The 25699-nt window shown below is 39.1% G+C and overlaps 2 long non-coding RNA genes across 2 annotated transcripts in view; one reads left to right on the top strand and one right to left on the bottom strand.

Annotated features, from left to right (window-relative positions):
* Nucleotides 1-25699, bottom strand: part of LOC115418066 (uncharacterized) — a 106479-nt gene that overhangs the window by 69162 nt on the left and 11618 nt on the right. The window lies entirely within an intron of this gene.
* LOC115418068 (uncharacterized) lies at nt 582-21349 on the top strand. Its single transcript, XR_003935242.1, has 4 exons — nt 582-592; nt 1315-1322; nt 4547-4552; nt 21210-21349. It is a non-coding gene; the product is annotated as an uncharacterized LOC115418068 (long non-coding RNA).

Here is a 25699-nt window from a genome sequence, read left to right as displayed (position 1 = left end):
TTGACATTTTATTATTAAAGGATATCAGAATTTTATGTTCTTTGCAGTAAATCAAAGAGAAAAAAATGGTGTGTTGCCATTATTTATAGGCATAATGTCATATTATTTTTTTCACAATCAAACCAAGAGGGACACTCAGAGTCATTAATTCTAGGTTATTATGCTATTATTTTCAAGTTTGATGCCCTGACTGTTAGTATCTTCTGCCCTTTGCAAATTCATCCTGTGGGCCGGATTGGAACTTTTGGTGGGCTGGTTTTGGCCCCGGGCCACATGTGTGACACCTGTCATCTACATGATCAGTGAATTAAATATGGGAAAATACTTGATTTTTATTGAAGAAACAAAAAATACAGAAGGTAACATTATACTAATGGTGATAAATCACTTGAGAAAGGTTAAATAGATGAGAAAAATTCATTTGGGAACTGCCTCAAAAGTCACACTGGGTCTTAATGAGTTAATGTGCTCAGTCTGTATCATCATGATACTGTTGACCACAACAAGTTGCAAACTGAAAAAAATTATGTAAAATGCTATTGTTGGGAGTGAAAGAAATGTCAGAGTTGTGTCAAAACAATGTGTCAGACCTGTGAACAGGATCTAACGAACCAAGCATTAACACTTTGATAATCTGCACTGACTCTTATAAAGGTTCCAAGTATAAACACAACAACTGCTGTGGCCATTATCACAGTTTTCTTTTCATAATTTCTTGTTTGTTCTTCTTATTTGTCTTGGGTCAATGGGCTGAAACTGCACCGAAAATAATACAGAAAAGACGAAAAAGAATAAACTATTTTTTCCACTTCAGATCTTTGATTCCTTTACCTTACGAACTAGGACTATCACTTCTTATTTGCGAAGGCATTTCTCATTATTATTCCATTATTCTATTCACGGGGAAATAAAAGCAGATAATAACCTGCTGAAATTAATTATAAATGTGATTAAACAGCAGTTGGGACAAAGCGACCTTTGTTGGGATCTGAAATAATTCCCTTTGCCAAACCACTTAGTGAGGCCAGCATCAAAGGAACTTCAAATACATCATGGAACAAAACAAGAACAGTGGGTCGCTGAGTGAGTTTATCTTCACGATTGAAACCACTGGTGTTCCTTTGGACCATGAAATTGTCATTTGTTCTGCAAGCGTTACATCAAATGAGAGTTCAGGACCACTCCAGGACTGTTCATCACCGCTGAGCTCATTTTAGCTGCTTATCTGACAGAATCTCCATGGATAATTATATTTACCTCAGACACAGGTAGAGAAAGCACATGCTAATTGAGGCTGTCTCCATGAAACACAAGACTTCACAGTTTCTTCTTACAACACATCTAAATGAAAACTCACAATAAGGCGCTGCAGATTCATCATGCAATATGAATATTCACAGGTCTTTTCAAAATAAAATGAGCATTTGTTTTGAGAATTTCACCGTATTTTCCTCTGAGAGCTTTCCAGTGGTCTGCATGACGGTGTGCGTGTGAACAGCATTAAGCAAAAAATAATGCAACCAGCATGAGAGATTACATTCTGTGACTTAAAACCGTTAGAAAGGGAGAAAAGACGACCAGGCAGAGGGGATTACTCTGGACTGGAATGGGGAAGCGGCTGAATACAGTTGTAGGGGGAGGTGGAAGAGGAAGAGGAGGAGGAGGAGGGAGGAGGGGGAGGAAGAGGATGAGCAGGGGGAAAAGAGGAGGAGGAGGAAAAGAGGCGGAAGAGGAGGAGTAGGAGACGGGGAGGATGAGGAGGAAGAGGAGGCGCAGGAGGAAAAGAGGAGGAGGAGGAAAAAGAGGAGGAAGAGGAGGAGTAGGAGATGGGGAGGAAGAGGAAGAGGCAGGAGCAGGAGGAAAAGAGGAGGAGGAAGAGGAGGAAAAAGAGGAGGAAGAGGAGGAGGAGGGAAGAAGCACGAGGAGGAAGAAGAGCAGGAGGAGGAAGAAGAGAAGGAGGAGGAGGCGGAAGAGCAGAAGGAAGAAAAGGAAAAAGAGGATGTAGTAGGAGGCGGAGGACGAAGAGGGGGAGGAAGTAGGAGAGCAAGACGAAAAGAGGATGAGGAAGAGGAGGAAAAGAGGGGGAAGAGAAGGAGGAGGAAAGAAGAGAGAGAGGAGGAGGAGGGACGATCAGGAAGAGGAGGAGGAAGAGGCGGGGGTGCAGGGCGACATTGACAGTGTAGCACCAGCAGCAGCACTAGCAGGAGACTCAGGTCAGAACAGGGGGTGGCAGGGGCAACATGTTGTTCTAAAAAGACAGAGAACAGAGAGAAAGTAGCAGACGTAAAGATTAAGACACAGAACGAGGAAGGAAGGTGGAGAAAAGGAGGGGAGGGAGGTCAAGTACAACCAAAGCCGAGATTTCATCTTGCAAACAACAAACAGAGCCGGGCCTTTGCAACCGACAGCATCTGGCCTGTGATGCACTCTGCACTGGGCACTGAGCAGAGGGGAGGGGGGGGACAGCCAGAGAGGAGGAGGAGGAGGAGAAGAAAAAGAAAAAGGGAGAGAAGGAGAAGAAGAGGAAGACGACGAAAGAGGAGAAGAAGAAGAAGACAAAAGCAGGAAGAGGAAAAAGGAACAGCGAAAGAGAAAATGAAGGAAGAAGGAGGAAAGAGAAGACAAGAAAGAGGCAAAAAGGGAAATAGGGCAGAAAAGGAGAGAAAAAGAAGGGTTAGAAGGAGAAATGAAGGAGACGAAGAAAACGGAGAGGAAAGACAAAAAAAGAGGGGAAGAAGAAGACAATGAAAAGTGGATGAAGAGAAGAAAAAAAATGAGAGAAGAAAAAAGGAGAGAAAAAAGAAGGAAGAAGGAAAAATGAAGAAAAAAAGGAGAGAAGAAAAAGGAGGAGAAAAAGAAAAGGAGAAGAAGGAGAAGAAAAAGAAAAAAAGAAAAAAAAAAAAAAAGAGAGAAGAAAGAGAAGAAAGGGAGAAAAGAAAAAAGAGGGGAAGAGAAGAAGAAGGAAAAGAAAGAAAAAAAGAAAAAAAGAAAAAGGAAGAAGAGAAAAAGAAGGGAAGGGAAAAAGAAAAAGAGAGAAAAGAGAAGAAAAGAGAGAAAAGAGAAGAAAAGAGAGAAAAGAAAAAGAAAAAAAAAAGAAAAAAGAAAAGAGGGAAAGAAAAGAAAAAGAAAAAGAGAGCAGAAAGAGAAGAAAAAAGAAGACGAAGAAGCAGAAGAAAAAAAAGAAGATGAAGTAGAAGAAGACAAAGAAGAAAAAGAAGAAGAAGACGAACAAGAAGAAGAAGAAGATGAAGAGGAAGAAGCCATCTGCATGAGAAGCATCAAGGACCCAGAGGCGTATGGAACAGCCACTTGATGACGCTACTTGTTTTGCTCCACGTTGTGGGTAAAGGGGTGGAGGAGGAGGAGGAGGAGGAGGAAAAATAGGAGGAGGAGGAGGAATAGGAGAGGAGGGAGAGGAGGAGGAAGAATAGGAGGAGGAGGAGGAGAGGGAGAAGGGGGAGGGCGGCGGAGGGGGAGGAGGGGGAGGCGGCGGAGGAGGTGGGGTTTAATGAAGGAAACGGGGGGGTCTGTAGCGATAGCATGCACACAGGCTGCAGGTAGTATATGTAGCCAGGCTTTGAACGCCAACTAAAAATTAACAAAAGGAATGTAATTAAAGAAATACAGAACATAGAATGAAGCTGTACACCCAGCAGGCGTCCAGCCAGCCAATTGGAATAAAACCAGGATGGAGAAAGACAGGATTTGGGCTCAGGTCGAATGAGGCAGAGCCCTGTTTGCTGATTTGGTGTACAGCATGGGTGACATATACTGACCTGGGCTTGAGACAGCACTAGTGGTGGTGGGTTTCAATAATAGCTACAGGGGAGGAGGGGGGGGAGAGGGAGGGGAGGGAAAGAGGACATCCATGAATTATTAACAGAATGGAGACGTAAAATAAAAAAAAAAAATGCATGCAAGGACAAAAAGGACAGGGAATGGAGACAAATCCTCTCCGTGCATTACGGCCGGTGTCTGCGGCGGAGATGCGACCTCCACATGCTTTCACACAACAGGTCTGATCCCCTTTCGCTGCCTGGGATTTGTACACAGAAGAAGACGAGGAGAACCTGAGAGCTGAGGCTGCTCCGAAAGCCCTAAAGCAGTTTGGTGATCAAGTGTAAAAAGTCTAATCTCACTCCGGGCCCGGTATGCTAAACAACTGGTGGTGTGCTGCTTTGATGCTGCAGGATCACACTGCGCTCAGTTAGCCACCATAATTCCATCTGTACCTGCTGGGTGCCTCTCAAATCACATCATTTTAATTTTATTTTCACATTGCATAGATTACAGCGCAGCTTTACATATTGTCCTCCTTTTCTGTTACGGGAACAGAAGAAGAAGAAAAAAAAAAAAGCCAACTTTAGTCTCTCCTTGATCCCTCTTAGGGGGGAACTCAGAGTCTCAATCTGATTACCTTATGAACTCATTTCAGGCTGAGCCACTGGTGGCATTTGGGAGATGAAATAATGTGACATCCACAAATGTACAGTCCAGTGTGTCACACTCGTCCAGCTGAGTGTGTCGAAGACAGCATAACAGAAAGCACTTTGTTAAATGTCACACTATGATGAAACATATCCACAATCCCATTCATGGTCATGTTTCTATATTGTTACAAGGACATGAAATTGATATGTTAGGAATTTTTGGTCTATATTAACCGTTTCATGCATGAATTATAAGAACCTTAACCCTTTCACGTACACTGGTCACTACAGTGGACAGCTGTTCAAGTGTTCTCTTGTATATTCATGGATTTTGTTGTTTAGTTCCATATCAGCCAACACAGTGGACGCTTATGCATCATCCCATACACTGACATTCATACCATTACTGTAACTTTGCTGTTCTAGATCACAGGTGTCAAACATGCGGCACGGGGGCCAAATCCGGCCCCCAAAGGGTCCAGTCTGGCCCTTGGGATGAAGTTGTGAAATGCAAAAATTACTCTATGATATTAACAATCCTTTTAGTTCAGGTTCCACAGTCAGACCAATTCAATCTCAAGTGGGTCAAATCGGTAAAACACTATCATAATAACATATAAATAATGACAACTCCAAATGTTTCTCTTTGTAAATGTAAATATTTTCATGTATTTACACAAAAAAAAGTATAATTTCACAAAAAATGTGAATAACCTGAACAAATAAGAACAACCTGAACTGTCTTAAGAGAGGTAAGTACAATTTTGACAATATTCTGCGTATTTGTAGATCCACTGTGATCTGTAAGTTATAATGTACATGTGGAAATTATAAACTGAGGCAGAATATTGTTAAAATTACACTTATTTTTTCAGTTTGTTCATGTTATTCACATTGTTTGAAAGGATAGTTTGCAGATGTAAACCTTTTCCTAATGTAAATGTACTTTTTTCGCTCTTAAACATAGAGGAAAGTTTGGTGTTGACATTATTTCTATATCTTATTTATTATTTCACTGGTTCGGCCCACTTCAGATCAAATTTAGCTAAATTTGGCCCCGAACTAAAATGAGTTTGACACCCCTGTTCTAGATAAACCTCATCTGCAGTAAGATGTTTGAGAGTTAAAAAAACTGCTAATTGTTATTAGACTGTAATTAAAAGGTTTTTTTTGTGCATATTATCTCCATGCAGGTATGTTAAAATGTGAGAAAACATCAGATTAGCAGTATTAAAAATGTTTTTATTTCATAGTTTTCACACAGTATATCAGTAAATACATGTTTCTTTGGTTCTAAAACTAAATGCATGGTGTCCAGCTGAGTGGACATTTTTGTAACTCCATAAAAATAGGCTAACAAAAATCAATAGAATTATTATTTTTAGGCCTAAAGAGGGATAAAAACACTCAGGAAAAAAAAAATCATGATTAAGGTTCTCATAATTCATACATGAAAGGGTTAATCAAGATTTTTTTTCCCTGAGTGTTTTTATTCCTCTATAGGCATTAAAAAAAACAATGTGATAGAATTTCTTTTTTTTTTTTTATGAACCTATTTTTCATGGAGTTACAAAAATGTCCACTCAGCTGGACACCATGCGTTTTATTTTTGAAGCAAAGAAACATGTATTTACTGACATACTGTGTGAAAACTAGGAAATATATGTTTTTTTTTAATGTTGCTAATCTGATGTTTTCTCACATTTTAATATACTATATAGTAGTTATTACTCACTCAAATAATGTGCAAAAAACAACAAAACACAACAATGTAAAAAAAAAAAAAAAAAAAAAAAAAATGTTAATTACAGTCTAATAACAATTAGCAATTGATTTACACTCAAATATGTTGTTGCAGATCAGGTTTATCAAGAACAGGAATGTTACAGTAATGGTATGAATTGCAGTGTATTATGGGATGGTGCATAAGTATCCACTGTGTTGGTTGATATGCAAGTAAAACAACAAAATCCATAAATATACAAGTGACCATTGTGCATGAAAGGGTTAAAGCTCAAATAAAAACCATGTACAACCTCAAATAAATACAAGTAAATCAAACAAAAGCGTGATATTAAAATGTGCTTCGATGTCATTGAACGCAACAAATTTCACATTTTGTCTGGTCACCTTCAGTTCATTTGTAAATATACATTTGTTCGTCACATTTTAGCTGCAACAAAATCTGGAAAAAAAGGTTGACTTTAGGGTTAAGAATGTAGAGTAAATAATGACCCAGGTGAGCAGGTGAGTGGAAGCATGATATGATATAAAAGCAGCCTCCAGGAAAGGTCTAGTCCTTCAGGAGCAAACAAGGGTCTGCAGCTGAACAAGAAATATGTGAGTGTGAGTGAAATGTGCATTATGAAAAACTGAAGCGTAATGTTCGACAGAGAAAGACAGGAAAGGATTTGGAGGGTTCAGCCTGGACGCTGCAGAACACAAGGAAAGGATTCAAGGTCTGTGGATGTGTTTCAGAATGGAAAGGCCCAGGCTCAGGTCTAAGCTGAACACCGTGACCTCTGACCCCTCAGACGACACCACTGCAAGACAAGGCATTCATCTACAGCTGACAGAAGCACATGGGCCAGGATAAGGGTGGAGAAGCTACGTGGAGCACTACAGTACACAGTTACAGACAGAATAAACCCCACCCACATCCATGATTAGTGTCATAATAAACCCCACCCACATCCATGATCAGTGTCATAATAAACCCCACCCACATCCATGATCAGTGTCATAATAAACCCCACCCACATCCACGATCAGTGTCATAATAAACATCACCCACATCCACGATCAGTGTCATAATAAACCCCACCCACTTCCATGATCAGTGTCATAATAAACCCCACCCACATCCATGATCAGTGTCATAATAAACCCCACCCACATCCATGATCAGTGTCACAATAAACCCCACCCACATCCATGATCAGTGTCATAATAAACCCCCCCCACCCACATCCATGATCAGTGTCATAATAAACCCCACCCACATCCACGATCAGTGTCAGTGTCCACATCTACAAAGAGTGTCATAATAAACCCCACCCACATCCACGATCAGTGTTATAATAAACCCCACCCACCCACATCCACGATCAGTGTCATAATAAACCCCACCCACATCCACGATCAGTGTCATAATAAACCCCACCCACATCCACGATCAGTGTTATAATAAACCCCACCCACATCCACGATCAGTGTCATAATAAACCCCACCCACATCCACGATCAGTGTCATAATAAACCCCACCCACATCCACGATCAGTGTCATAATAAACCCCACCCACATCCACGATCAGTGTCATAATAAACCCCACCCACATCCACGATCAGTGTCATAATAAACCCCACCCACACCCACGATCAGTGTCATAATAAACCCCACCCACATCCACGATCAGTGTCATAATAAACCCCACCCACATCCACGATCAGTGTCATAATAAGCCCACCCACATCCACGATCAGTGTCATAATAAACCCCACCCACATCCACGATCAGTGTTATAATAAACCCCACCCACATCCATGATCAGTGTCATAATAAACCCCACCCACATCCACGATCAGTGTCATAATAAACCCCACCCACATCCACGATCAGTGTCATAATAAACCCCACCCACATCCACGATCAGTGTCATAATAAACCCCACCCACATCCACGATCAGTATCATAATAAACCCCTCCCACATCCACGATCAGTGTCATAATAAAGCCCACCCACATCCACGATCAGTGTCATAATAAACCCCACCCACATCCACGATCAGTGTCATAATAAACCCCACCCACATCCACGATCAGTGTCATAATAAACCCCACCCACATCCACGATCAGTGTCATAATAAACCCCACCCACATCCACGATCAGTGTCATAATAAACCCCACCCACATCCATGATCAGTGTCATAATAAACCCCACCCACATCCACGATCAGTGTCATAATAAACCCCCCCACCCATGATCAGTGTCACAATAAACCCCACCCACATCCATGATCAGTGTCATAATAAAGCCCCCCACATCCATGATTAGTGTCATAATAAACCCCACCCATCCATGATCATGTCATAATAAACCCCACCCACATCCACGATCAGTGTCAGTGTCCACATCTACAGTGTCATAATAAACCCCTCCCACATCTACAAAGAGTGTCATAATAAACCCCTCCCACATCTACTAAGAGTGTCATAATAAACCCCACCCACATTACAAAGAGTGTCATAATAAACCCCACCCACATTTACAAAGAGTGTCATAATAAACCCCACCCACATTTACAAAGAGTGTCATAATAAACCCCACCCACATTTATAAAGAGTGTCATAATAAACCCCACCCACATTTATAAAGAGTGTCATAATAAACCCCACCTACATCAATTGCATTGTTTTTTTTCGTGCCTGAAAAGGAACAGAAACACTCAGGACAAAAATCTAAAGACTAAAGTTCTCATAATCTTGTAATTGGAGTCTGGGCTCTAACAGTTCTACATGTAAAGTGTCATCAGATAACTTTTGTTATGATTTGGCACTATATAAATAAAATGTGAATGATTGATTGGTTGACTGATTGATTGACTGAAAAGGAACCCATATGTGTCCAAACATATAGTGGACTTCTCTGGACTGGACTATCATCATCCAACAAATCTAGAAGCCATGGTCTGAGTCAGTGTAAAGGTCAAAGGTCAGTGTTCCTTCTGTATACTGTGCTGTGATAATATAATTTTGGAGCGACACACACTGCCTTTAGATGACAACAGAGCATATTTCAGCCCAGGTGACATGTGCACAGTCCTACAGGCCTGGCAGAGGAACAGGAGGGTGTGGGTTCTGGACTGAGCTGAGACACGCATCACATTTCCCCTACAGGGAATAATGTGTAAGGCATCTGGAAACACAAAATGCCACAACGAAGAACCCCTACTGTTGCAAATAATAACAATGACATGAGAAACGTTCCAACATTTGGCGTCTTCAGTCCCTGAACGTGCTGTGATGGGATCATACAAACAGATAAATGCTTTACTGTCAACTTTTCCTTGAATGTGTTACAGCTGAGACTGGGACAAAATATGAAACGTATTGTGTTCATACTGTCTTCGATGAAATACATGTCAGAATACCTGTTAGTACCACGACCAGCCTTTTTAACCCATAAAGACCCAGTACTACTTTTATGGCAGTTCCCAAATGAATGTTTGTTTAAATTTAACTTTCTTTAAGTGACTTATCACCATTTATTGTAATATTATCATCTGAGTTTTGTGTGTTTTCAGTGATAGTCACGTATTTTCCTACGTTTAATTACCTAATCATATCGGTGTTCATAAAAGCTTAGAGTAGAGATGAGGGTTATTATCAAAAACAGAGAAAACTGAAGAAAAATGACTTTTTCAGCAAATCTGTCATTAACTGAACATAAACCCAGTGTGTCCATCCACTGCCATTGATCCAACTCCATGGGTTTTACTGGGGAATCAATGTTGTAGAAGATGACGGTGTTTCCACGGTAACTACGGAGCCTCTGAACGTCCAAATGGGTCATATCTGATTGTGGAAGTACAAGGAAATATAGAAAATGTTAAAAGGTGAAAAGAGGCCACGTCTTCATTTAATTTAATTTATTTCATTATTTGTTATTTCATTTTATGTCTTATTATTTCATGTTAGCTATTTTTATATTGTTTTACTCCTAAATTCTGTATGCCAGACACAGATTTGCAGTGCTAGTGTAGTTCCTAGTTTCACCACAAGGGTGCGATACCAGACATGAGCGCAGCTGCAAGGTGCTGCTCCAGTCCAGAGAGCTACGCACTACTGATACTAGCATAGGAACATGAAGCATTATTGTTAAGGCACAAGTGGTAAATATTGTCTGTTTATTTCCACCGTGTAATGAGATGATATACCTGGTTTAAAGTGTATAGCCATGGTTGTTTTGTATTAGCGATTGCTAAGCTAATCGCGTGGTGGTGCAGTGGTTAGCACTCGTGGCTCACAGCAAGAAGGTCCTGGGTTTGATTCCAACACCAGTTGACGGGGGTAGGACCTTTCTGTGTGGACTTTCATGTTCTCCCTGTGTCTGCGTGGGTTCTCTCCGGGTACTCCGGCTTCCTCCCACCATCCAAAGACATGCACTGATAGGTTAATTGGTTAATCTAAATTGCCCATAGGTGTGAATGTGAGAGTGATTGTTTGTCTCTATATGTTCAGCCCTGCGATGAACTGGTGAAATGTCCAGGGTGTACCCCGCCTTCGCCCCTATGTAGCTGGGATAGGCGCCAAGTGACCCCCGTGACCCTAGTGAGGATAAAGCGGGTTCAGAAAACGAATAAGCTAATCGCTATCGGGGGATGGGGATATTACCAGGACAGTGTTACCGATGTGCACTAGAGCTAAATCTGGTTGTAATAAGAGTATATAACAAGCTACAGATTTACGTTTTGTCTTATTTATTTTTCATGTGTATTTTATTTATTTGTTATGTATAAATTTGGTCTGGTTAAAGGTTAACCCTATAACGCCAAACATATCATATTTGATACATGAGTTTTGAAGTCTTCTACATGATCAGTGTGATATTTTTTGTCTTGACAAACCTGATGTATACAATTAGATACATGCAATACACAGATAATCCACCAGGGGGAGGCCATTCCAGTGACACTACAAGACTGTCATTAATGAGGAAGGAAGAAGAACTTTGACAATTTTGACAATAAAGGCTCCAGTTTCAAAGAAATGGAATTTTCTGTCGATAATTTAATGGTTCAGGCTTTACAGGGTTAATAGCTACGCACACACAGAAGTCTGACTCATGTTAATGGACTGCATTTATGTGCATTGTGCAGAGTAAATGCAACAACCTACACCTTGGAGTCTGGTCCGTTATTAAGTGTGCAATATGGTGACCATGAAAAGATGAATAACTGCATTTTACACCAATTATTTACATGTATTGATAGGATTAGTGGATCAATAGGAATTAAACAGTTTGGATCAGTGGATGGTTTTGGTCGTCAGTAGATGTTTGGGTCTTTATGGGTTAATTATCATTTTTGTTGTCATTTCATTAGGGTTTGTATATTCACACGACCGAGGCCCAACAGCTGTTTAACTGTATTTCATCCAAACTTTTCTGGATTCAATATCAATAATTCAACAGTACTTTGGTACAAAGATAGTCGTCTAATGTAAACATTACTGCCTCAGTGATCTGAAGTTTGAGATAAATATTTAAATCCCATTGCTTTCTGTTTGGTAAACACACTCTTCAATCGACATGAGCTGAGTACGTCTTTGTGCAGTGACTCATTCGGAAGGTGAATTTGGACTGTGCAAAGCTTTCTTTAGTGAGCGCTCCACTTTCAGCATGGCAGCGGTGGGGCTCATAGGGCGTTTTCAGCTTCCCTTCTGGCACATGAACTGTGGGCCTTAAACCGGCAGCTTAAACACACTATTTATACTTCACACAAAGGTATATACCACCGCCCTCCAGAAGGCTTGACGGCAGAGGAGGAGCTTAATTGTCACAAAGGAAGACCATAGCAGTCATGATTACTCCTCACACATATTCACTCACACACACCCACACCCACACACACACACAAAGAAAAAGACCTCACATTGATGCACTGAGCTGCAGTATCTAGGCCATGCAATAGTGCAAAAGCCAAGTTCCATTCTCCTTTTTAATCCATTTACATGAGCACTTAGTGTGGCCATTTGAATCGTGGGGCGAAGGGAGGCCGGCGTCGTCCACACCACGCTCTCAATCCGTGTTGGCTGCTGCCTCTGAAGCGCTCTAACAACTGTGTAATATGTGTGTTGCAGTTTAAGCGACGACTGTTATTCCACCAACAATACAACATTAGCTTTCATTTGATTTCATCATTCTGTTTGGAATTGACGACAGCGTAGGAATTGGTATTCACACCTAAAAGGACCGGCCTTTTTTCCTTGTGTAACGGTGAAGAAATGGTTGAATTCGTCTTTTCATCCACAAATGTTTCCGCTTTAAGTACTCCCGGGGGAGCGGCAGATATGTGAAGACAGTTTCTTTTTGGTTCTTTCTTCTAACAGGCAGACGGGTGCTATCTGATTAATACTTGAGCATGAATTCACCAGTGAATCATTTCATGAGCTCTCAGACGGTCCTCCATTACAGTGGAACATATCTTTTGACATGCAATCTCTCCCTCGTAGCTCTACACAGAGTTGGACTTTCTCTCATTTGGCAAAGCGGCGCATCATTTCACATCCCATACATGGCAGCCGACCCCCTCGTACAAGGCTATTCACTTGTACGATAAAACACATTAGTTTTCACAGCTATTTCCCTTCATGGATTGCTATCCTTTTTGTTCTCTGACTGAGTAAAGAAAGAGCCTTATTTGACCTGATCTGTAGGATCTATTCATAGAGAGGACACTTCAGAGTTTGGCTATTCATAAGAACGGGGGGGAAAAAAATTCTGCACATTCATAGAATAGTTTCTTACTTCACTGAAGCAGCGGTTTCCACCACTTTTCTGTGTTTGGTAGTACTGAGGTTGGTAGCTCTGCAGTGCATTTGGTACCTGGGCCTTCACTGGGGACTTAGGCGACTTAAAACACCTCTGAATACCACCACAATAGGGGTGGGCGAGAGCAAAAATAAAACTGATCTCCATTTTATCACAATTCTTCACACTGATCTGTGAGACTAATTTGCGTAGCTTTTGCAGGTTAAAGTCAGTGCTCCTGTTCCGTCTTTCCACCGTTTGCTCCTCTCCTCATAAAGCAGTGATTCCCAAACTTTTTTGCCTTGTGATCCCATTTTAACATCACAAATTTTGGTGACCCCAGACATTCAAAATAGAGCCTTTTTTCCCCAAAATGAATTTGTTTTTGATCATACAATAGTTTGTGATACTATGTCGCAAATAAATGTTAATTTTAGATGACATTTTGGCTATATGTACACTACAAAAAAAAAGTTAAGGATATTTCTTTTTTTTTTTGGTCTTTTATGTCATTTTTGCCATTTGTAAAGAAAAACAAACTATGTCTGGTCATTAAAAATATGTGTTTCAATTCACACACAAACAAGTAAAAAGGGCTGTGCAAGAATCCCAACTGAAAAAAATACCCCAAAAATTAAAAAAATATCCTTAACTTTTTGTGTTTAGTGTACATTATTATGGACGCAGGCAGTAAAGTCAGGTGTAGATTACTGCACAAAGGGAGAATTTGATTTTCCTTGGTCAGGATATGTACAGTCAGTCCAGCTTGGATTTACAAGGCTGACAATTAATACTGAACAAACAAAACTCAAACTATGAATTATGAAAGAGCTGCAGCATCTGAAACTGACCACAATGAACATTTGACAGATAAACAGAACCACAGTACTGCAGTTTCACACTCACAGTTTGTCATGTCTTTTATGGATTGGGATTGTCTCTGTCAACTCACCATATATTTTTATTAGTAAGTTTTTTTTTCATTTTAACAATTACTAGAAATTTCAGGCGACCCCATTTGAATTCCAGGTGACCCCCGTGGGGTCCTGACTCCAAGGTTGAAAAACACTGACATAGACAGCATCTTTACTAAATATGTGTGTTCCAGTTGTTTGCTTTGGTTTAATTCTACCTGTTTCCTCTGGCTGTGGTGGGGATGCTCTTCTACCAGTTTGGTTCTCATACTGTTTGGGCACACATCAATTTGGACAGGAGGCTAATAACAGCGTCAACATACACGCAGAAAGCTTATAATGCGTACAGATTTCACGCCAATTAAAAGTGGTGTGTATGTGAATGTTGGAAATCCACGATCAAACCAAGTGTTAGTGCCTGGTGTGGGGGACTGTTGGGCTCTCTAACACTGGAAAAACTCACCTTTATGTTAAAGAGTAAATCTCTCATCTTCAACTCCAAACCTCTACACTCCAACCACAACTGGACCATGGACATCATCTGGACCGGTTCACAACCAATAAGAGGACAAAAACATTCAATATTTAAACTAAAAACATCATATCCTACTCACCAGAGATGCTCATTATTTGTATCTACGATCCAACCTCCTTTCTTTGCAGGAAACCTTCATATCAAACTTCAGATCTGATTGGTTACAAAACAGTCCTGATGCTGTACATTTTAAGTTCCATGAGCCTTCACTCCTCGTTCTGAAGGACCAGGGCAGATTAGATGAACCCTGGCAGCAGACAGACACTGAAATCTGATTGGACCAAATATCTTCCATCCAAATGGAAACAGTGGAGCCAAGAGAAACACTAAGAAATGAAGAGAATGGTCTACTGGGAATAAATTAATGCAGTTTCATGGAACAAATATTAGAATTTAGGTTGTAAATGTAGGTCAGAGTTTGTGATGATGTTTATGCCAGCAGAGGAGGCCTTGGCTCTGACGGACCACCACTGCTGTTTTGAAGGACTTGGTCTCTAATCTATATTAAAAAGCCAAGTGACCTCTGTGTGTGCGTGTGTGTGTCTGAGGATTCACACTAAATCCGTACAGAGCTGACTGCTGCAGTTTCTCATACTTATGTATTTTTGGTCAATGAACAGAGTAGTGAAAATGACAAGTTGATAGGACTAATATTTTGGGAGATATTAGTAATTTTGAATACAATATGCTTACAATCATGTTACTATGGCCACAACACTTTGGCAGTGACTGCTGGACAAATGCGGTACAGCATGCACGAATACGCAACAGCATAAAAACTACCACATCCAGAACCTGTGGAACCCCACGGGTCAACGCACTAGTGCAGTTTTATTCTGTCATGTCTGGAAACACTGGTCTACAACATCTGCCTCAGATATTAAATGTGTTAAATCCTACACACTTTAATAAGATGAAACCGAAAACAAATGACCAAAGTGCTGGTTAGCTCATGTTTTAATATATATGGTGTGTTCTTCCACATATATGTTGGTTTCTGTCCATTTATCCAATAGATTTATAAATGTTCCACTGCTAGAACCTGTCCAGTCCATGTACTGTCATGTGCAGATATTCTATCATTAATTCTCAGAATTTCACGTTTTGATCCCAGACTGTATCTGTGAAACTACAACCAACTAACACTTTGGACTGAATTTGTCTTTATTAGTGACTCACATTTGGTAAAGTTTAACTACTTTTATTCTGGAAGCATTTGACTTGTAGACCAGTGATATCGGATAAATAGAGTTATATCTTTACTATGGTTTGAAAACAAGGCATAAGGTGATCACCTGTTTTAACTTTTCTTTTTTTTTTTTTTTACTGTTTTTATCTGTCTTACTTGCTTCTTTCTATTTCTTAACTTCCCTTTTAATTGTATTTATTGTACCCTGCTTGTAGCACTTTGAGGTTTTTAGATAAAAATGTAAAGTGCATTAAAAATGTAATTATTATTATATATTATTATATTATTAATATAATAATAATAATATAATAATAATAATAAAATAATATATAATAATAATAACCTATTTACCGGGTCATGATTCCTCTCTACACAGCTGACAACAGTGATTATCTCACATCTACAACTTCACATGTGGATCTGTACTGTTTCATAAACGTGGTTTCTGTAACGCTGTCTTGACCCATCAAAGTCTTGGTCTTGTCACACACTGGTCCAGGTCATGGTTCAGTCTTGGTTTGGTGGTCTAATGTTTGGAATAAACTTTAAACTTACAGTTTTACAGGTAAAGATCCAAAAGAAACAATGTGTCTTAAAAAACTGAATTGAAGAGGAAGGTTTGTACCAGAAGTCAGGTATTTAGAGTGACTTTTTCAGGGTGTAGATTTAAATGAACTTGTCATTGAGTTGAATATTGGTCAACAGTCACATCAAACCCCTTCAAACCTGGAACAGCCTTGGCCTAAAATGACTCTTACTTATTTCTTCACTACACTGGAAAAAATCTAAATCTTACCACATGTATTTTTCTCATTCTAGTCCCAATATCTCATCACATTTAAAATAAGACAATCACCTAAAGAGTAACTTTTCAGTGAGATATTAGAACTGATTTTTAGACAATAGATCTGGAAAATCTGATTTCAAGAAATCTTACCAAGATAATTTTCACTTGTTCCATTGGTAGATTTTTTTGCTTGAATTAAGCAAAAAAAAAAAAAAAAAAAAAAAAAAATCTTGAATTAAGCTAAAAAAAAATCTTGAATTAAACTAAAAAATCTGTCAATGGAACAAGTGAAAATGATCTTGGTAAGATTTCCTGAAATCGGATTTTCCAGATTTGTTATCCAAAAATCAGTTCTTATATCTCACTGAAAAGTTCCTCTTTAGGTGATTCTGTCTTATTTTAAATGTGATGAGACATTTGGTCTAGAAATGAGAAAAATACACTTCGTAAGATCTAGATTTTTGCAGTGTATGAGACAGATAGGAAGCTCTGTTTGTCTGTTTGGGCTTTTGTGTTATCAAAAAGTTCTGATATCCAACCCTAAAATATTTTCCTCTCTTATTATTCTGATGATGGAATGGTAGGTGTTGAATTGTGCGTTCAGTTTTGAGCCAGGTAATTACTTATTCATCCTATGTCCTTTTTAAGGCTGCCCAGTGTGTGCATCATCCTGTGGGCATCCGCTGGGCTCAGACATTCAGGGATGAATATTTCTACCAATGCATCTGGCCTCCTGTTACCGTCTGTGAGTGTGGGTGGGTGTGGGTATAAAGCCCATTACCCGCTGGGCTGCAGAATGAATGCCAAACCTTTCCTCATTGCGGAACGACTGGTAAATGTTAATGACTTTTCTGATGGCCTAAATATGGAAATGCAGGTATTCAAACCATAGGTAAATGGTGCAACACTGTAAGGGTGTTTTTGGGAACATACAGGATACTGAAAACCTAGACATATTGCATTAATTCAACATTTACATGAATAAATGCAATATTCAAAAAGTAAGAGGCTTTTACATGTTGCTTTTAACAACGGCAGACTGGCAAACAGGGGTGTGTACTGGCAAGAATCTGGTGATACAATACAAATCACAACACTAGGATCACGATACGATACATCACGATACTGTTAAACAAAGCAATTTTCTGTTTGCTTCTTTTTTTTTTTTTGAGTTTATTTCCTGGAAGATTTGAATTACACCAGCAATATGTACAAATACTAAACATGTTTACTTGATCAGAACAGGATCTAATGCTATATCACAAAATGTTTCTAATTCTCCTAGTTTCCAGAAGAACTAACATCTGCCTCTCAGACAGTACAAAGTGCTTTTAGGATGATTCAAATAACCATTATTTAATAAGGTGTTCAATAATAATAAATAAATATAAACTAAAAAGAAAACTAAAAAACAAAAATAAACCTCTGCCATATCTGCATTTGAATAAATACCTAAAAATATCAATACAGTACTTTTTAATATCAATACAGTATCGTGAAATGAAATATCGCGATATCGTCCCTTGAGAATCAGCTGGTTCTATGTCCACTTTTCCTCATTTTGAGAAAACGGAGTTTGAAAATTTCACCTGTCTGATCTGTGATATTTGGAGAGTTATCAATCATCTTTTGTGTGGAATAGTGTTGACTGTGGAAGGTGCCCTAAACATATTGTTAACATGTTCTAAATCTCCATAGGTTTAAGGCGGCCTTACACTGTGCGAGTTTAGAGACGATTTCTCACTCGTGCGACTATTTCTGGGATCGGGCCCGATGTGCCTCTAATCGTGTGTCGTGCTTCGTGTAGTGTACAGGGGGTAAAGAGAAGCAATTAGCACCTCACGACCACCTCATGACCAGCAATTGTGTGTTCGCAAGGAAAACGGAGCTGTTTGAAATCCTGCTCGCTCCTCGTGAGTGTATCGTACGGTCAAAGCAGTGCCACGAACCGATGTGCCTCAAATTCTCACACTGTGCATGCACAAACACAGACGCGTACAGTAGCGTACAAAAGCTAACAGTAGCTGGCTATTGTCCTAGTGCAGTTTAGCTGTTGCAGCTTACCTCTACTTCTCTTTGCTGTAGGATGACAGCCCATACTGTCCACGTCTGGCCAACCAATGCCTGCACCGAACACATCATTGTCTTTTCTTCTTTTTTGATTCCCCGCAGATAATGGCACATATTACCAAAGCAGCTCGTTGGTTTTTGTTTAGCACTACCATTTCGTGGCTCACGCAATACACAATCGTCTATGCACTTTTACGGATTCCTTGGTATTTTAACGTTGTATTTCCGGATACAACACTCGAACGTGTCGTGCGTCCTGTGGTGTATGGTCCTACAGTGTGAGCAGTCAGGTCGCATACGAGCGTCGGTCCGTGCAGTGTGAGAACAGGAATCGTGAGCCTGACTGTACGACTGATTCGCACAGTTTGAGATGGAGCTGCGTGCAACGATCGAAATAATCGCACAGTGTATGGCCACCTTTAGAGATATAAGAAGTCAAAAATGGACATAGAACTTTCTGATTCCAAGGTATGGAAGTTGGCCCTGGTCAGCATGTTCTATGTCCAACATAGGATCTGGTACCTTTACAGGTGTCACTTATGATCAAAATCAGGAAGTTCTATGTCCACCAGAGTTGTTTTTAAAAAAGTTATGAACAAACTAAGAACGTTTTAGTCAGTGATTACATGTATTTTAATGCAACATAAAAAACCATCCTTTGCTAGTGTTTTCCAATCCACATTTATTTAAGGTTGACAACTAAAATGAGCACATCTGTCCTTTTTCATTAAAGGTAGAATGGTGAATAAACGTGTTAGGACACCTGGAGTACCTGAGTAAATTGTGTTAACTCAGTTTTTATGGCAAACAACCATTTTCCAGCCATACTTCAATCCTCAAAGGCAGGAGAATTAGTTGTGGAATGTAGGCAAATGATGTGTAACACCATGAACCACCGTTTTAAGACTGAGGATTGATGAGTATTGAAAATTCTTCGTACACTCATAGATAAAAGTCGATGAATGAACCACATTCTCATTTGAACCTGACACCAGACAACATTGCCCACTTGACCAGAATCTATAACATAAAACATAAAAATTAGAAAAAAAAGTGTATAAACTGCAAAAATTGCATCAAAATTAAATATACATCCACAGATAAAACATTCTATCAAATCAATGACAAGTCTGTAAATGAGCAAAGTCTCATTTGAACCTGAGGCCGGGACAATATTGGCCACTTGACCAAAATCTAGTATGAAAGAATGAAAGTATGAAAAATAAAGCTCATCCAGAAATGCCAAATTTTGCGTCAAAATACCTCATACACTCAAATATAAAATGACAATCAAATACACAAGTTTATCAATGAGCCACCTTCTCAGACCTGACTCCGGGACAGCCTTGCCAGTCTAAAAATGCCAAATTTGAACACTGAACTACTTTGAACAAACATTAAACAAAACTATTTAATTGATAGCCCTGTTCAGACCAATCATTTAAAACTTATACCGGTATGAAAATGCCTTACTTAGGTATCAACGGCATAAAGTAAACATGCTCAGTCAATTTGAAACCTCCTCCATGTATTTTCTGAGCATACATCTTTTTTGAGCGAATGTCACATGATCCAGGTATGGCCCCTGATTGGCTCCTCTTGGACATAGAACTACCTGATTTGAAACGAGTGTCACTCAGGACATAGAACTGAATGTTTCTAGGTGTGAGTGTGTGTCGATGTTTAGCTTGGAGCTAAGAACTTTGGGACATAAACGTAAATGGTTTCAGAATGTCCTGACATGCTTAACTCCATTTCTGAAAAAAGTGGACATTGAACCAGCTGATTCTCAAGGGACAATATATTGCAGAACCGATATTTTCCTACACTCCTACTGACAAACCTGTATTTTTTTTTTTTTTAAATCAAAGAACAAATAGATATGTTGGATGAATATAACCTGCTGATTACATTCCACATGGTTTCAATATTTTTTGGATGCATAAGCTGTTGTCACACACACACCTTTCAGGTTTCACCTTTAGCTCACGTCCTCCTGCATCACTGCACCATGACTCAGGTACAATCACATGGAGTGAGAACAAACAACATCATCAACAACAATGGCAGATGCGGAGACGTGTCAAAATGACACCTACACGTGCAGTGATTGATAAGCGTAACAAACGAACACAACGTTCATTAACCAACTAGCCAGCAGAGTGTGTGTGTGTGTGTGTGTGGTGTGTGTGTGCGCCGGAGGGAAGCCGAGCGGTGACAGAGAGACAGAGAGTTGCTCTTTTTCTTCCCCATCAGTCTCTTCCGATTACTGCTCAGGAGGAAGGGGAGTGTGTGTGTGTGTGTGTGTGTGTGTTGTGTGTGTGTGTGTGTGTAGTTAGGGGGATAGAGAGAAAGGAGGAAATGAAGGCAGAGGTGCAGGCGGAGGAAATCTCCTCCAGGGCTAAGCCGAGGTGGGCTGGGGGATAAGAGCTTGACCAATTAAGCTGGAGGACTCCTCAGAAAATTGGAGAGAACAGCCTCAGTCTTTTCATCAAAGTTCACTTCCATCTACCACATGAAATGGGAAGTTGAAATAGGGATTGGCAGTTTGGTGACTGTTATACCTTAGCGAAAATCATGAGGAATGAATGTGTGTGTGTGTGTGTGTGTGTGTGTGTGTGTGTGTTGTGTGTTTATGCTCCAGGAAATCCCATGATGATTAGAAACACAATGTACATACAATTCCTGCTTCGAATTATTTTATTTCGGACTGTTTTATCTTTAAATACAGCAGGAAAAACAGGCTCCAGCTGCACATGACAGTACATTCACTGTGCAGGTTCTATCAGTGGAACATTTGTAAATCTATTGGATAAATGGACAGAAACCAACATATAGTGGAAGAACACACCATCATATATATTAAAACATGAGCTAACCAGCACTTTGGTCATTTGTTTTCAATTCATCTGATTAAATCTGTAATATTTAGCACATTTAATCTCTGAGGCAGATCATCTCTAAACTCCTGCAGACCAGTGGAACCAGCCGCTTTCTACCTTGTGTTCAGTCAAAGCTTTGAACCACATCTACTGCCACAGCTTAGGATGTAAAAGCAGCAGGTTGTTTTCTTTTCACCTCATTACATTCTATCTCCTGTTTTCTTATTAATCTAACATTTGTGGCAAAAAAGACTAAAGGTCTTAGCACACTGTAGGTTTTAATTCACACATCGTTATATTTAGATGTTTTTTTAATATGTTTTCCACAGGATACGAATATTACCAGGCGAAAGAGTGATGTTTCTTTTTCACACCTGAGTACACACATGTGTGAAGTGGACATCATTGTACAACAATCATAGTAGATGTGTTGATTTCTATCCAGCCTGTTTAGTATTGACAGAGACAAAAATAAGACAGGTACGAAACGGAAAGAAACACACGACACAGCACGACTCTGTAAACACAGACGTCATGACATTGGACACAGACGTAAAAGACACTGAAGGTTAGAGACAAACAGGTTACAGACGATGTGGAATATATTAGTATTTAGGAAGAATGAGCTGGAATTATTCTATTTAGACCTTTTAATGACCACAGTGGAATTTGCATTAGAGTTAGTCTGAAAAGTTTTTATAACAGAATATTCATCATCCATGAATATTCTGTTATAAAAAATCTGTATCAGAACTGTATTAAATATTGTGTGGCTGTGTTGTTTATTCATCATGCCCCCCACCCCCATGTGTAACGACCTTAACACTATGGATTTAAACTGTTTACACAAACACCCATATTTAACCCAAAAAGACCCAGTGCTACTTTTGCAGCATCTCCAAAATGAATTTTTCTCTATATTTAATATTTCTTTAGTGATTTATCACCATTTACTATAATGAATTTAATAATAATAATAATAAATAATAATAATAATAATAATAATAATAATAATCTTCTGTGTTTTGCATTTTTTCTGTGATAATCATATTTTCCAATATTTATTTTTCTGGTCATGTTCATTAAAGCTCAGATTAAAGTTGAAGGTTATTATATGAAAAACAGAGAAAACTGAAGAAAAGTGTCTTTTTCAGTAAATCTCTCATTAACTGAACATAAACCCTGTGTGTCCATCCACCGTCACTGATCCAACTCCATGGGTTTATTACTTTCAGTTCAATTTAGTTCAGTTGGTGGCTTATTTTGTTCATGTTACTTTTTGTTGATTCAATATTTCCTTTTTTTTTTTTTTTTTACTTAATTTTGGTTAATTTATTGCTTTTTTCATGTTATTCAGATTACTGCAAATATTTTTTTTCATTTTTGTTCATTTATTTAATCAACATTGTAGAAGATGACAGTGTTTCCATGGTTACTATGGAGCCTCTGAACGTCCAAATGGGTCATATCTGATGACCATGAAAAGATGAAGAACTGTATTTTATCTGAATTATTTCAACGTATTGACAGGTTTATTGGTTCAGAAGTTGTTAAACATATTAGATCAGTAGATGGTTTTGGTGCCAGTGCCTGTTTGGGTCTTTGAGGGTTAACTACCATCACTTGTTCACACACAATTTTCATTCATTCATTTCAGGATTATTACAGTGTCTTATGACATTTTAAAGCTAACTGCATTGTTTTGTGTAATAGTGATAATGTGCGTTGACCTATTTAGAACCAGCTGATCAGATGTAACTGCTGCTCTTAATAACATAAACTCACTGAGTCTTTGTATCTTTAGGCTTTATACTGTATACACATACTATTTATGTCTGGAGCTGCTTCATAAGTTATAAAATATGAAATTAACTAACAACTTGGTGTTTGTTTTGACTGCAGCTGCTTAAATGTGAATAATTGTGGTGTTTTTCCTGTCAGTAAATTGGAAATCTTCGGACTAAACTAGACACTTGAGGATGTCATCTTGGACTTTAGGAAACACATTTTCATATTCTGACATTTTATAGAATAAATCATTTATCATTTAATTGTAACAAGTAATCCACAGATTCGTCAACAAAGAAAATAACTGCTAGCTGCAGCTCTATTTATATCAAATCCATCCTGTGCAATTTAGGTTTACTACATAGATGGGAAATACAAAGGCAGCTCTTATTTCTGTGTTTCAGTGCTCAGTACTAGTGTCTGGCATTTGTTGGCCTGTATGTATATGAATAAACTTTTAATCAACAGATAAAATGTCATTACCACGACAGCTGCTGACTACTCAATAACATGTAGCCTTAAAGCCGTACTGCAATATGAATATGAACGCAATTTAATATCTACTCTGTTGGCTGAAACTGTAAATAATAAATGATACAAAATAATAATAAAATGTCTGCCCACAACATCTGGCCACATTAACTATCTGGAAAAGTCATGAATCCCTTCCATATCATGTCACTAATCACATGATGCATCAGACAGAACTTTGTCTGATTTGTCTTTTGGAGTGAAAAAAGCCTAAGGCAGTGTTTTTCAACCTTGGGGTCGGGACCCCACGTGGGGTCGCCTGGAATTCAAATGGGGTCACCTGACATTTCTAGTAATTGATCATAATGATAATAATAATAATAATAATAATAATATAATAATAATAATATAATAATAAAAAAATCGACTTAATCGATCTTAGATCAATCTCATTTTAATTTTGCTTAATCGATCAATAGTGGATGAGATCGATTTTTCAGAGCAGGACCGGGAGTAAGTGGAACCGCAGGCGGCTCCGTCTTGCGAACCCCAGGGAAGACTTGGTCTCGCTCGCGAAAAAGACGCGGTGGGGAAAACCCCTTCGCTGGGGGTTCTCCGGCCTCAAACTCGAGCCCGCAGTCTGAAGGAAGTGGCCGCCTGGTGAGTCGCGGAAGTCGGTCGTTCTTGGAATAATAACTTGGATCCATACTATCACCTATGGCTGAGTACGGAGTTAGAGGAATAGTGAAGCGACAATGTCCTTTACTCTTCTTCGTGGTATTGAGCCAGTATGTTAATTAAGAGCAGCGCCCTCTCATGGTATTTGTCCAGTATGGTTAATTAAGAGTGGCGCCCTCTGGTGGATTGACTGAGAAACGCTCATTCCACCGTACAGGACACATAGAAGTATGAAGGCAGTGACGCATGACAATGTTAGAAACAGACAAACCTATTTACATACTGTACGTAAAGCGAACATAAATGAGCCTTAAGTCTGTCTCTTTCCCACTGACTGATCTGACTTCAAACACGAAGTAAACCAACTGACCACATGGAAAAAAAAAAGCCAATACTGCATTAAATGTGATTCGTTTTGTTTTATTCGCTTAGATCTGAAGAGAAAAATGGCAAAGCTACTGAGAGAAGCTGGTGTTGTACAATTACATCTAAGAGTGAAAATAAATCAGTGCGCTAACGATGTTTCTGTTGTAATCAAATGAATACAAACATTCTTGAACCGCACACATGGAAGCACAGTCTGCCAAGTTATTTCTGAGTAATTCTGCTCCGTCGTTCAAGCCTGTTATCCACTTCAATTCATTACACCTTTGGAACTTAACAATTGTTTCAAAGTACAGATAATTGTGACAGGTGCTTTTCCTTGTTATTATTTGTTTCACTGGTGACATTGAGTATAGTGTTCTTCCAAAAACTAAAAGCTTTGTGCGTTGCATTATATATGCTCTCACAAACACATGAAGTACAAAACGACAAATGCCGAGGATGCTTTCTTTCTGCTCCAAAGAACCTATTTTGTCTTTTGCACAGATTTACACAAAACAGTTTAAAGTGATCACAATCCCTGACAATCGTTTTAACAGCAGACAAACCCATGATCTATTACAACTGGAAGAGTTGAAACGCGAGCATCAAGGACCCAGCGTCTGACTGAGCCCGAGTCAACATGCACACAAAGCCGGGATTCCCAATCTGATTTGGGTGTCTGCTGTATTGGAAACCAAACTTGCTGTGTTTGCTTTCCCTGAGCGTAGGCTTTCCCCAGTCACAGTTCATCTTATCATCGTTAATGGGAAGCCTTTTCCTGGACTGATTTAAAGTCACTGTTAGTTTGAGACAAAACAAGGTTATTTAACCCAAGACGACTCAGGGCTACTCAGTGGCAGTTCCAAAAGAATTTTTTTTTTTATCTCTGTATTTAACTTCTCTTAAGTGATTTATCACAATTTATTATAATATTATCCTCTGTATTTTGTTTTTTTCAGTGAACATCATGTATTTCCCTATATTTAATTCACTGATCATGTAAATGTTCATAAAGCTCAGATTAAAGTTGATGGTTGTTTTGTCAGAAACAGGAA

The sequence above is a fragment of the Sphaeramia orbicularis genome, chromosome 4, assembly GCF_902148855.1.
Source record: "Sphaeramia orbicularis chromosome 4, fSphaOr1.1, whole genome shotgun sequence".
NCBI classification, from domain to species: Eukaryota; Metazoa; Chordata; class Actinopteri; order Kurtiformes; family Apogonidae; genus Sphaeramia; species Sphaeramia orbicularis.
This window is presented reverse-complemented; position numbering and strand designations above follow the sequence as displayed.